The sequence below is a fragment of the Tasmannia lanceolata genome, unplaced genomic scaffold (assembly GCF_043159265.1).
Source record: "Tasmannia lanceolata isolate RefF3 unplaced genomic scaffold, GAP_Taslan_0.1 ptg000018l, whole genome shotgun sequence".
Classification (NCBI taxonomy): domain Eukaryota; kingdom Viridiplantae; phylum Streptophyta; class Magnoliopsida; order Canellales; family Winteraceae; genus Tasmannia; species Tasmannia lanceolata.
Genome location: NW_027518695.1, coordinates 60,536,031 through 60,548,158, shown reverse-complemented (window position 1 = coordinate 60,548,158; position 12,128 = coordinate 60,536,031). Strand labels below are relative to the sequence as shown.

The 12,128-nt window shown below is 37.4% G+C and overlaps 1 pseudogene; it reads right to left on the bottom strand.

Moving 5' to 3' along the window:
* LOC143850564 (receptor-like cytosolic serine/threonine-protein kinase RBK1) lies at nt 1–11,723 on the bottom strand (annotated as a pseudogene).
* Nucleotides 11,724–12,128: the final 405 nt, after the last annotated feature.

Genomic DNA, 12,128 nt, shown 5'->3' with positions numbered 1-12,128 from the left:
TCAATTGCAAGAATCAACAGCCCGACGCCCTGTTATAAGCTCCAGTAGCAAAACCCCAAACGCAAACACGTCGGTTTTTTCGTCGACTATACCGTGCATGAAATATTCTGGTGCTAAATATCTGAAACAAAAAATATATAAATCTATACGTATAATTTTTTTCCTAACTAAGTATACAGAAGAATAATCATCACCGTCCATCTACGATCGGTCCACAGAGAAGGGTGGGGTCCACCAAATGACAGAGTGAAGTTGTTTCTTACCCAAATGTTCCTTCAATGGGGAAAACTATGTGGTGGGTCCATTTCTCAGGAAGCCATTTTGCTAATCCAAAATCAGAAATCTACAAGGTGAAAGGAGAAAATGATCTTCCAAAAGAACATTTACATTTGGAAAAGTAAACAAAGAATTTGTAAAGACAGGGAAATGATAGTATGAGATGCACTTATGTGAGAGCTCCCATGAGATGCAGCAATTGGACCCACACACATTATTTCAGCACATTCTGAACCATTGATCTTGTGGGCCCACTTCATATCCCAAGACTCAATCTGATCAAATAATCCTGAAAATTCAATTGGAGGACTTGCACACTGAATTTAAATGGTTGTTCCATGGTGGGGCCCACCAGATGAACGGTCCAAATCTTTGATGATATCAAATGGATGGTTCGGTATGATTATCAGTATTCAAGACCAATATCAAGTGTCGGATTCGGTAAACCTCAAAAAGAAATATACATGGATTTGTCAAAACCTTTTAATCAATTCTTAAATTTTATTTTTTTACATAATAAAATGGCTATGACTAGTAATAGTAAGAAAATTTAGTAAGTTAAAATAAATATAATATTTTACTTCTATAAAAAGGACTTGGTATTATTATGGGAAAAAAAGGATTTGTCCTGCCCTAAATGGTGTAGGGATACCTTATATCATAAAAAAAACACTCAAAACACGTGATAGTTGTAAAGTTTTGGTAGAATCATTAAAAAACAGATAAAATTTGTCTAGAAGTGTAATTAAAATTTTTAATAAATTAAAAAAATTATGATATTTTACTTCCATAAAAAAAGACTTACTTTTATTATGAATAAATTAAACTCAAAACATGTGATAATTGCAAAGCTTTGGGAGTAGTATTTAGAAGAAAAAAAAGATAAACAATATCTATAAGTATTGCAAAGAATCATGTAATATTGGAATCGAACACGGATACTCCGTCCATTCAAAAGAATATATGTAATATGTGTTGGAAAATATATAGTGGAGATGGTGGGAAATAGAACCAGAAAGGAGATGCTTCAAGGTGCGATGTCGCTTTCCTTAAGACGATATTCGCCCCCACTAGTAAGTGAGAAAGGGGTACACGAATTTGCCTCTAAGATACAATAAAGCCCGGTGTAATCTACACCAAAATGGTTGTTGACACTTTGCACTAAGCGGAAACAAACCCAAGAACCACATTTGGAAGGAACAAGTATTTGAGATACAAGTTACTGTTTCTACAGAAAACAGTATACATGAATCAAACCTAAGAACCACCTTTGGAAGGAAGTTTTCTTTTTGAAGAAAGTATACAGTGGTTTGAAAGGCTTTCAAGAGAGTAATTTGCTTCAGAAATTTGTTTCCAGTTTCTGGCACCCTTTCTGTTTGATTTGCACCCTTACAGAGCACCTAGTATACAGTGGTTTGAAAGGCTTTTAACAGATTAATTTGCTTCTGAAATTTAGTTCCAATTTCCGGCACCCTTTCTGTCTGATTTGCACCCTTACAGAGCACCTAGTATACAGTGGTTTGAAAGGCTTTTAAGAGAGTAATTTGCAGTAATTTGCTTCGGAAATTTGGTTTTTGGCACCCTTTCTGTTTGATTTGCACCCTTACAGAGCACCTAGTATACAGTGGTTTGAAGGCTTTCAAGAGAGTAATTTGCAGTAATTTGCTTCTGAAATTTGGTTTCTGGCACCCTTTATGTTTGATTTGCACCCTTACAGAGCACCTATTTAGAGCGGGTTCGATTCTGGCCGTTAGATCGTGCTCATCCGCGATTCTACGGTCCAGATCGATCCTGTCCCTTTATAGAGCACCTATTCAGAGCGGGTTCGATTCTGGTTGTTAGATCGTGCCCATCCGTGACTCTACAGTCCAGATCGATCCTGGAGTGACTGTTGGTTTGTGTAAAACCTCCCTCCAACCCCATAGCTGCTAGATTGATCATCCACGGTGTGGGTAGCACCTTTTAGGCTCATGATTGTTGGGAAGATGGGACACAATCCAACGGCGGGTTCGATTCTGGTCGTTAGATCGCGCCCATCCGTGACTCTAAGGTCCAGATCGATCCTGGAGTGACTGTTGCTTTATGTAAAACCTCCAACCCCATAACCTCTAGATCGATCATCCACGGTGTGGGTCGCACCCTTTGGGCTCATGATTGTTGGGAAGATGGGACGCAATCCAAGTGTCATCATCTCACCCAATCACCACTAGCCGTTACACAGGACCTGACGATTCGGATCGCACTCGCCCAAGCTTGCTCCTTGCAATGCGTTGTGCAAAGTGCGCCACTATAGAGCCCTACAGCCCATTGCCCACGCCAAGCGTGTGCATTGCACCGATCCGTAGGTCCGTCCAATGGCTAAAACCCATTGTGGATTAAAGCAATAGAGAGAAGTGGGAAAAGCTATATAAATCTCTCTCCAACGTTTTTGCCTAACGGATGTGGGACTATCTTTCTAAAGCTACTTTACTCTCTTTTTTAAAAGCAATCGCTTTTACAAAACAAAGGCGCTTTTCTTTGTAAAACAGTTTCAAGAACTATTTTATTTTAAAAATACACTAACAATATGGAGTGTTATTATTAAAACAAGGGAGTGCATATATCGTTTTGAAACGAAATATTGTTAAAAAAGCTCTACGGATGAAATAATACCTGAGGTTCATAATTTTTCGTAAGTAATATGTTAGAGGCCTTCATATCTCTTTGAATTATACGTCTGTGGCAGCCCTCCTGAAGATATAGCAGCCCTTCTGCCACTCCTAAGGCCACTTTAAACCGGACACCCCATTCAAGACGCCCTTTTGAACTTGAAAAACTAAAATTCAATTTCATTTCTAAGAGATATAGAGATAGAATAATGACTCAATGCAATGCATCATATTATGGTGCAATGCCCAAGTCAGCAATCTAATCATCAATTTGGGCCATACATCTAGTGGGCCTCAACTTGAATTGTCCGCCGCTGAAAGATCATCCTGATCGGATGATCAAAACCATTCGATCGATGGAGTTTTCTGCCATTGAATATCAAAGAGTTTTGATGGTCTCTGTTAACCAATTTTGCTCTGGTAATATTTTATTGAAGGTCTACAGAAAGAAGATAGCAAATCTCTCCAAGGATAAAATAAACCTCAGCGCGCTTGATATCCCCGTGATGAACATCTCTAGCATGTAGTGTACATATAGATAACTATTTGATGATAGATTTATATTTATAAGTATTTAATAGTTATATATATATATATATATATATATATATATATATATATATATATATATATATTAGCATTATACGCCATCAGAAGCTAAGTCCAGGTTTCAGACTTCATGTTACATAATTTTTCATTAAATAGAACTTTCTAAAGTTAGCATCATTTTAATTACAGTATTTTACTGTAGTTAAATTCTAGGTGAATCAGTGCACTTATACTATTAACAGGTAAAAACCAACAATTTTTTTTTTTTTTTTTTTTGAAATCTATGAACATTCCAGATCTGGTCTAAGGATTTAGAACATAATTAAATAAATTTTCAATAGTAACTTAAATTACCGAATAATTAAAAATAGTTGTAGTTTCATCTTTCAAGAAATTTAATTTTATTCAGTAGTAAATAGCTATGGAGAAATTTACATTTATAAGGTTTTAAATAACCTGCGCCTCTTTTATGTATAGAGTATAGATACACTAAAACTTGGTGTATACACACAACATGCCTATTCATTCAATTCTCACTTCCCATATAGGGGTCCACCTCTCAAATGAAACCAGAGGGATCCTAACATCCAATCAATGGGAATTTTAGGAGACCCAAGAAAGCTATTGATTGGAGATTTAAGAAGATTTTTGAATCAGGCCATGATAGGCCAGATTGTTGCTAGGATGGTTTATATACCAAGCTTCAATGTATACTCTGCACATAGCATCAATAAACCTTAGTTTTTTTTTTTACAAAAAAGGGATCTACACAAGAATTACCATGGAGAATAGAAGCTAGACTTCCATGTGGGGAGAACTGGAGAACTGATTACAATCCTCCTTCCACACCAAAACCAAGTAAACGAGCTGCATTTGGATGATTTATGTGAGCAATTATTCCAAGCTCAGACAAAAGTCTCCAACTCTCTCCTCCTCCTCCTTGTCTCTCTTTGTTAGCCTCTTCACTGCCACAAGTTGCCCATTTGGCAGACACCCTTTCCAATCAACATTTCTGCAAGTTTAGGAGAAAGAACAAATTACTGAAATATTACTTCAATTGAGAGAGAGAGAGAGAGAGAGAGAGAGAGAGAGAGAGAGAGAGAGAGAGAGAGATTGAGAGAATAGTATAAAATCATAGTTTTTATTCAATTTAGAACATAAGATTAAGGGCTTCTTGGGCCTCCTTGTGTACTAGCAAAATTGGTTTTTATTTGCAAATAAGATTATTTTAACTTAATCTTATTTGTGAATTGGGGGACATTAAGACCTCTTTTGAAGCCATTAACTATATTATTTCTATAACTATTATAATGATTATTTTCAAGTAATTATATTTAATTTTAGAATCATTTGCATGTAAGATTATACGCAAATAAATGGCTACTGTTTTGTTGTAGATTCTGCTTTGTTCATCGTTTTGTTTTGGCCAGTGGAACCGAACGTTTGGCCATTTTGCCGTTTCGGAAAAGACGCTGCGACGACAGGAAATAATAATAGTTAAAAAAATTTAAAAAATTTTAAAATTGCTAAAATATAAGAAACAATTTTATGAACTAAATATTTAAAAACACTTTTTATTACCTAAAATATTAGACTAATCACAATACATAAAAACGGCTAAAACAAAAGGGCAAAATTGTAAAAATGGAAGCTGATCCACTAGAAGGCATTTCTGTATTTTTTTATATTTTTCAAACAGTATGTGTTTCGTCACCATAATTTGGACGAAATGGAACTAACCAGGGTGTTTCGGATGAAACGGGCTAAAATGGAATGGAATGCCGAATGAAACGGAATAGAACACAAATCTTTTCCCTTTTTTCGGTATTAAGCGAAACAAAATATATAACTCACACTACTGCCATTCCGCTCAATTCCAATGTTTGGTTCAAAAATAATAGAATCAAGGGGTAAAACTGACAGGAGGGCAAAGTTAATGAAGAAGAAAGTGAGAATCTGTTTTCCGCGGCAAGAGGTGGTATTCTAATTCTGCCCTGGTCAAAATGAATGGGGGACTCAGAATCGGATGCCAATTTTGATTCATGATTTCAGCCATCCAAACTTAACCTTAGCGCCTTTGGATGGCCAGAATCAGGAATCGGAATTGACATCATACAATTCCTAGTTTGATTCTCCTTGAAATAAAAAATCCATTTTGACCAAGACAGAATCAGAATACCACCGCTTGGGGTGGGAAATAGATTCAAGCAATTTTCCGCCCTCTAATTCCCTGTGGTGTTAATTCCGCCCTCTGATTCCACTCTTTTTTTCTTAATCTAATACAAGAATCGGCAGAATTGGAATTAGATCCCAATTCCATCTCCTGATTCCGGGCAACCCAAAGGCACCCTAGAAGTTTAAAATAAAGAGCATGTGAACAAAAGTGTAGCTGTAATACTAGCTCCACTTTAATCTCTATTACCTTTTTGGTTTTTCCTTTTAAATGAGGAAATGATGCATGCCAAATAGCATTCTTCTTTAAATTTTTAGCTTCTTTTAATAAGCAGCTAAATGCTATCATAATGGTAAAAAAGCAAATAACACCCATTCAGAAAAGTAATTAAAAAGTGAAAAATATTATTATAAAAAGAGTGCATATATCATTAACCTTAAATAATTATTAGGCATTTGCTAGGCAATTTCACGGAAAGCCATTTCACGGCTGACTTTTGCATGAGAGAACAGCCACACGGGCTCACTTTTCATCAGATTTTGTCTTATTCATTTAATTTTGCTGATGTAGCTGTTCTCTCATGCAAAAGTCAGTAACTAAAAGGCCTGGCAAACCCCTAATTATGAATAAAACTTTTAGTACTCCATAAGAGTACATCTAAACCCAAGAGATGGGTCCCACCACATCCCCGAATGGGAAGGCATGAAGAAAATTTTCAGAATTCCACGTAGTTCTCATAAAATCCTCCGGTTCTTGTCGAAAATGACAAAAGAAAGTTGTGTTTCTCTGACCTAAGGGTGCAACTCGGGTCGGTTGGGTTGGGTTGGGTTGAGCCCAACTTGACCCGACCTGAAGAATTCTTTTTCCAACCTGAACCTGACCCAACCCATCCCGAATATTTAAGCTTAGAAAGAAAAAAAATTCATAAAAATTGTCGGGTTGCCCAAACCCTCAACCCGGGCCAGAGAGCTCAACCCAACCCGACTTCTTTTCCGGTTGACCCGGACCCGAGTTGTACCCCTACCTGACTACCGTTGATCACAAGATCCATGGTGTTCGAATAGTGGGTATAAAGTAACTGCATAATCCCATCTTCAAACTTCTTGCAGTCCGCAATTCATGGCGTTTGAGCCGCTAACTTTGACTTCAGTCAAATTAGTTTACCAGAAGCTACCGTACGTGAACACGATTTGCTGGAAGGGCCCACTATTGTCGGCCCACTACAGTAAATATTATCTTCTCCAAAAATTACCCTAGAACTTCATTGAAATAACGAAAAACCTGAGGAATGTAGAGCCGTTGATGTTAACAGTAATATTAAAAAGGGCAGTGATAAATTCACCCCTTCTAGGATGAATTCGTCCCATATTCTTCAAATTGGATTGTACATCCCACATCATAGGATGATCCAAACCGCCCATTTGATGGGCCACAATGTAAATAGATTGTACCCCAAAAATCATTTCCATTGGATGATCCCAACTATCCGATCTATAGAAGTTTCCATAATGTGATTCCCTCTTTAGATCCGATGGTTAGAATCATTCTATGGAAATGATTTTTAGGGCACAACCTATTTATGTTGTGGGCCATCAAATTGGATCATCCTGTGGTGTGGGCTGTACAATCTATTTTGAAAAATACCGGATGAATTCATCCTAGAAGGGGGTGAATTGATCACTGCCCAAAACATATTTATTAGACAATCCTAACAATCCAATTAACGAATATAGGTCAGCATTGGCTTGTTTTTCCTTTCTAAATGCCTATTGAAAAGTCATTTACATGGCCCATCTACTTTAATCTTCTTCCGAAATGACCCCAAAAAAGTTTGAGGAACAAAGAGCCGTAAATTGGACTGGGTTTGAAGTGTTCAACCCTAAAACAACCTAAACTAAGCCTTAGGTCGAGGAGGGTCAACCCTAACCCAAACCGCCTTTAAATCTCTCAATCCCCTAACCCGTCTAACGTGATATTCCAAATCAAGGCTCTGTTCATCTAAGATTATGATGACTGATTGTGAGTCTAAAGCCAATTATTGGAAATTTGAGTCCAATATTTGGTTTTTGATTTACAATCGGTTGTTGTAATCTTAAACAAACAGGGCACAAGGAGACGTGTTCGGGCAGGTAGGGTTACCTAAGGCTCAACCCTAGCCGGACCTGAAATTAAATCGGGTGGACCTTTCCCAACCCTAACACAACACAATCCGGGGAAATGCAAATCCAACCTGAGCCAAAATCAGGTTAAATCCGTTGAGTTCGAGTTGAGCCCTGCCGAAGTTGCACCCATTATGTTACAGTAATACAACAAACTCGCCGAGTAGACAATCCTAACCATCCAATTAATGTGATTTTTGTATCATGGCACATCCATATTAGGGACCACCATATGTGATCACTCGATCATACAACTAAGTTTGAACTAAGTTTCTGAATAAATGATGGCCACTTAAACCATAAAGTTTATTAGCTATTAATCTAAGACTGCCTCTTTAGTCTTTACTATTTTAGCTTACGTTTGTGTCCTTAATCCATCTCTCCTTATGATTAGCGTTTGAGTTGGAAGGTTTAGATAATTTCCAATAATTTAACGGCATTATAGTAACTTCACACTAACAGAAGAGCCCTAACCCTCCCCCAATTTTTGTACCTCCGCCCCCTAAACTGTTTGAATTTTTTTTTGGAAAGAAGGGAAAACGAAGGAAAGAACAAAGAGAACAAAAGCAAAGAAAGCTACAAAATTTCACTTACCAGAGCTGAAATTATCAGTAGCTGTTGAAGAATTGATGGTTACTGTTGGTGATGAGAGAACAGAAATGTGTTGCTTCAAGGCGTGATATCACTTTCCTTAACACAAGATTCGCCCCCACCAGTAGTGTGCAAAGGGGATCCGTGAATTGCCTCCAAGATACAATGAAGCCTAGTAGGGAAGCCCTACTAATGTTTGATGACGCCTCGCACTAGCGGAATCAAACCCAACATGCCCTTCAGAAATTTCAAGCCTTAGAGAAATTTCCAGATACTGTTTCTGCAGAAGAACAATATCTAGAACAGTAAACAAAAGAAAAAACAGTATGTAGAAATACTTGAGGATTTTGAAAGAATGTAGAAGAGTGTTTAAAGTTTGTCAGAATTGCACAAGGGAATTGCCAATTCGTTTCTGTACTCAAATGATAGAAATCTGCTCTTTTTATAGAGTCTCTGGTGTCTTTTCAGCGTAAAGAACACCTCTACAGGGCACCTTTCCAGAATGTTTGAAATCTGACCGTTAGATCGCACCCATTTATTATTGAACGGTTGTGATCGATCCTAGAAGAGACTGTTGGGTTGTGCAAAACCTTCCTCCAACCCCGTAACTGTTAGATCAACCATCTACGGTGCAGGACGCATCCTCTGGGCTCTTGACCGTTGGGGAAAGGACACAACCCATTGGATCACATCTGCTGACTGTTGGTGTACTAGGCCGACCGTTAGGCCCAACCCAACCGAACCATTCGGCCCACCCATCCGACCGATCCACCTTTATCTTGATCCAACGGTCCAGATCAAATCTGAAAAAATTAAAGGCTCCAATCGCTCCTCGCGACGCTGCGTACGTGCGCCTAAAAAAGCGCCACTATGCGCCCTATTGCCCACGCCGCGCGTGTGCGAAAGGTGCGTTGCACCATCCCACGGGTCCACTCATGGGTTCAACCCAATGTGCAACCAAACAAGTAGTGGAGAAGGGTAAGGCTTTATAAGCCCTTCTCTTTCCTTTTCCTCATTCGGTATGGGACTATCTTTTCAACTACACTTCTACATCCTTTTGTAAAAAGCAAATCTTTCCATGAAAATATTTTCTTTTTCCCAAACGCTTTCAATAAAAACATTTTCCAAAAACACTAAAACATGCAAAATACATGATTTTGAAAGTCCAAAATCACTAACAGTAGCAACAACAAGCTCCTCATAATCAAAACTCCTCCAAGACGGCTTAGTAATATGTAAATCCTCACCAAACTCACTTCCTTCCAATTTTCTGTTTAAATTCCTCCTCGTTCTCATAGATTTCTTCTTAATAACACTAATCAGATTCTTCCATTGCAAACCATGTCCCTCCAAATTCAAAGATTCGTTGACAACTGATGATTTATCGCCCGGAGAATTGCTTCTGTTACTGCTACTGTTATAAGGATCAACACCCAAAATTGGTATTTCTAAAACGCTTCGTGGCGAGATATCATCTGAAATTGAAATATTTTTTATTCTGTTTCTGGGTTTTTCTGGGTTTCTCCTGTTTCTGCATAAATGATTCAGTTTTAGTCACTTCAAAGATAGAAACCCATCAAATAGAATCGATTATTTTTGCATCAAAATAAGCTTACCTTGTTCAAAAGTCATTGGATTGTTCTGGGTTTTTTAGATTAATCAAATTTGAATCTATTTTCTACCAATCTCTGCCACTCCCCTGTTTCTGCATAATCCACAAAAAAAGAAAAAGAATAAGAAAGAGATAAAGAAATTAAAGGAGGATTGAGAGATGAAGGGAGAAGAAAGGAAAGAAGCTTAATTGAAGGTTGAAGGAATATGTATTTCTTAAACCCGGTTATTCCAAGAAGAGCGCAAGCAAAAACTAGCAATTGAATGAATCTAATGCTATTTATAAACTTTCAAAAGCGAATAGAATGTCTAATTATATCGGCACTACAATGTTTTGTTAATTGCACAAACTCAACTTGTATTTTCTTTATTAAGTGTCTTCGAGACCTTTCTGGGATTTGTAATATCCTTTGACAGCAGTAAATAATAGAATACAAAAGAGTCCGTGCAATTATCAAAACGTGGGAGTACCAATATCAGTAGCCAATAAAAATGCTTTTTTTGTAGTGTGTAGGCATGAAGTCTAGTATTTTTCAAAAAGTACAAGGCTCACTTCATAGGATGATCCAAACCAAACCATTCATTTCATCATTTGTTGGGCCACAACATAAATACGTTGTACCTAGGGAATCATCTCTATGATCCTAACCATCCGATCTGTAGAGGGAGATCCTAACGGGAGATTAATATGGCCCTATAAAATCTCATACCTATACTGTCTAATAGATTATACATAAATCCTCTGTGTATGTACTTCTGAATTATTTGAAAAATGTATAATCCGCTTTTGGTTTAAATCGAACGGAGATTGGTGTGATCCATTAACCTTGACCATCGAAATCTGTCATCTGATAAGCAAAATCAGTTAGATGAGAAGGTTATGACTTAATACAACTTTTTTTCCCCTGAAATTGGGTGTAACATATATAATAAATAATAAATACGGGCTACCCTAGTGACTGGTCCCATGTGAGGAACGAACAATGTAATGGAAGAACTTTATTCACAGTATATATTGTGTATACATGATACAAATATTTATAGATAACACAAAGATCTAATCCCTTGATTGGGGGATTTCACAGAAGAAGAATGGAAGCCTATAGATGTAATCATCTAAACCTATACAAGGTATGTGTGGAATAGCAATAAGCTATACAAAGTATGTGTGAAAGTAGCATGCCATACTAGGCATGTGGGAGCTGCTATTGTCGTTAATGCCCTTCCGGAAACTCAAGATGCTTTTGAATGCATATGAAGTTTGGAAACAAGAAAACGCATACGAGGGGATGAATGAGACTTGGTAAATAAATCAGCAATCTGATGTTCGGATGGTATAAACGGTAAGGAAATCATCTTCCATAACATATGATCACGAATAAAATGACAGTCAACTTCAATATGTTTGGTGCGTTCATGGAAGATATCATTGTGAGCGATCTGAATAGCACTTTTGTTATCACATAAGAGGGGAGTCAGATCAGAAAGAGAGACACACATGTCAGAGGCGGCCTCTCGGTAAGATTGGGGCTCATGAAGAGACAAAATAGTAGATAAAAAACAATGATAATCCTTAAGTTTGGCTGGAGGACGGTGTTCACGTTGCGGGTAGTGATGCATATGAACAACATGTGGTGGCTCACTTGTAGAGGTAGCATCGCTGGTGTCAGGCATAAATTGGTCAATAGCAGGATCAGTAGCTGTAACTCTGTCCATATGTTGTCCTGACTAATGCAACAACTATGTCCATGTCTCATCCTTATCTTATATGCAAACTCTACATAGGGAAATGATATCAACACCCCAATGTTTATATAAGATGCAGGAAGCACATTGCCGTTTAGCATTTAAAGGCCTTGTAAATTGTAAGTGCTTCTTGACAACGGTAATATTCTTCGCATCTTATAAAAGCGTTGTAGTGTTGATATCATTTCCCTAAACATAAATATGTGTAAGAGGAATGCTCTTATGTAATCCTTCGCACATAACTTTTGTTGGAAGTTATCAGTTGAAACAATTTGGTAAGAATTGCACAGATATTTCTTAAGCTTTTTTGGGAAAATAAAATGTTCAACCACTTATCTCCCTTGAAAAACAAATTTCTCTTTGGTTATTAAATTT